The sequence below is a fragment of the Palaemon carinicauda genome, chromosome 7 (genome assembly GCF_036898095.1).
Source record: "Palaemon carinicauda isolate YSFRI2023 chromosome 7, ASM3689809v2, whole genome shotgun sequence".
Lineage (NCBI taxonomy): Eukaryota > Metazoa > Arthropoda > Malacostraca > Decapoda > Palaemonidae > Palaemon > Palaemon carinicauda.
The window spans coordinates 853,465-855,964 of record NC_090731.1 but is presented as its reverse complement, the minus strand read 5'-3'; the positions used below and the strand labels follow the sequence as shown (position 1 = coordinate 855,964).

At 41.8% G+C, this 2,500-nt stretch overlaps 1 protein-coding gene across 2 annotated transcripts in view; it reads right to left on the bottom strand.

Annotated features, from left to right (window-relative positions):
* The window catches only part of LOC137643795 (uncharacterized), a 185,455-nt gene that overhangs the window by 82,657 nt on the left and 100,298 nt on the right, over positions 1 to 2,500 (bottom strand). The window lies entirely within an intron of this gene.

Below are 2,500 nucleotides of genomic sequence, written 5' to 3'. Positions count from 1 at the left end.
GTCGTCATGTCGCCAAACCCGTCACCTCCAATTATGGCAGCCAACTGCACAGATTTCCGTATTGCAGAGTGTTGGATTTCCGACGGAGTAAATCCCTTGTCGTCGTAAACAATATCGGGCCACAACTTCTTCCAGCTCGCATTCACGGTTGCAGGTTTCATCTCTTGAAGTGCCTTCTGAATATTCTGCAGGCACGTGGCTATGGTGTACTGCCGCCAGTACGCCTTCAAGTTGAAATCTTCATCCTCGTCATCTTGGGCAGCATCCACACACGCAACGAGGTCCGCCAAGGTATTCTTCGTGTAGAGGGCCTTGAACGCCCTGATAACCCCCTGGTCCATCGGTTGAATTAATGACGTGGTGTTGGGTGGCAGGAACTCAACCTGAATGCCCTCATGCGACAGGTCAGTTGCGTGTCCACCAGCGTTATCCATAAGGAGAAGGATCTTGAATGGCAAGCCCTTCTCTAAGAGATATTTACTGACTTGCGGGATAAAACACTGGTGGAACCAGTTGGAGGTCAGCATCTTCGTAATCCATGCTTTTTGATTATGCATCCAGTACACGGGAAGGAGATTCTTATTTTTATTTTTCAAAGCGCGAGGATTTTTCGACTTATAAATAAGTACCCGGCTTTAACAAAAATCCAGCAGCATTGCCACACATCACGAGGGTAACGCGATCCTTGAATGCCTTAAAGCCAGAGGCTTTGGCTTCTTCTTTGAACAGGAAAGTTCGCGACGGCATTCTCTTCCAAAACAAGCCAGTCTCGTCCATATTAAAGACTTGTTCCGGCTTGTATCCACCTTCGGCGATAATATTCTTGAACGTCTGGTTCACGTAAGTTTCAGCAGCGGCAGTGTCAGCGGAAGCAGACTCCCCATGCAGGGAAACGCTTTTCAGGGCGAAGCGTTTCTGAAACTTCGCGAACCATCCTTTGCTTGCGGAAAAACGTTTCTGAGGCTGGGAATCAGTGGATGTCCCTGGTTGAGGATCATCTGCATCATCATCATCTTCAGCATGGTTGCCGTCGTCGTCTTTAGGTTCCTTTGCAGCAAAATTCTCATATAAACTCAAAGCCTTTGTTTGGATGGTGTTCGTATCCAACGCTATGTTCTTCTTCCGGCAGTCGGCAATCCACACAGCTAAAGCACCTTCCATGCGTACGATCGTTTTATTACGCGTTGTAACGACTCGCTTCGCTGATCTGCTAAAGGTGATTGCAGCCGTCTTTCTAATGTTCGCCTAGTCCTTTTTTATATAGCGAACGGTGGATTCGTTGATGCCAAAATGGCGGCCGGCGGCCGCGTAACTTCTACCATCTTTTAACATGTCGAGAAGCGTAACCTTCTCAGCTATCGTCATCATCCTTCGGTGGCGTTTAGGCTCACTACCAGCCTTAAGAGAAGCAGAACGCTTGGGAGCCATTACAGTAGGATTTACGTACAGTACTGTAACAAAAAGTTCAACTTAAAAAGGTCGCACACAGCACAGATTAAACTTCACAAACTTAAGAACGTCTACTCAGCGATACGCGGTAACAGAGAGTGAACGATCCAGCCCCGCGAGAACTTTGATGCTGCGGGTAGAAGATGCGGGCAAAACACCAATCACAGGCTAGATAACAAAACTTGAGTTCTGATTCGTCATCTATCAGCGCTTGAACCAATCACAACCTGTCTTACAGTACTATGATGCGTTGGTTACCTACTCATAGAAGATGCCCCGCGCATACTGAACATACGTAGATTAAGTACAATACCGTAATAATAATAAATAATGATAATAATACTGTACAGTAATAATAATAATAATAATGATAATAATAACAATAATAATTTTATTAACAACAACAACAATAATAATAACAATAATAATAATACACACTTTACGTACGCTATTTTACGCCTCTCTCTCTCTCTCTCTCTCTCTCTCTCTCTCTCTCGTACGCTTATTCGAAATGTGATTTTTGCAACAAAGAATATTATTGGATGCAGTACTGTACTACGTACGTATACATACAAAAGATTCATGCAAAAGAAGCACATCCATTACAGTACACACCATTCTAATATGGTATGACTGCATCTGATTTGCATTTCATGTTCGATTTAATTTTACTATGTACTGAATTATCGTATGATCACATTCTCTTTTCGTGTTTTATTTCTTTCTGTGCTGAATTATATATCATATGTAATGCAATGAACAATCAGTAAGAGCAGATATTATTAATTACAGTATTAATGGAATTACAGGTAACAAAATATCGTATTTGGGGGTCTTCAGATTTCGCGGTATTTTCGAATTTTCCGGAAAATCAGCGATATGTATATATATATGGGTTATGGAAAAACCCCGCGAAGTGGTGAATCCGCGATTGTCGAACCGCGAAGTAGCGAGGGTTCACTGTACATACATATATATATATATATATATATATATATATATATATATATATATATATATATATATATAGGTATATATATACATTTACATA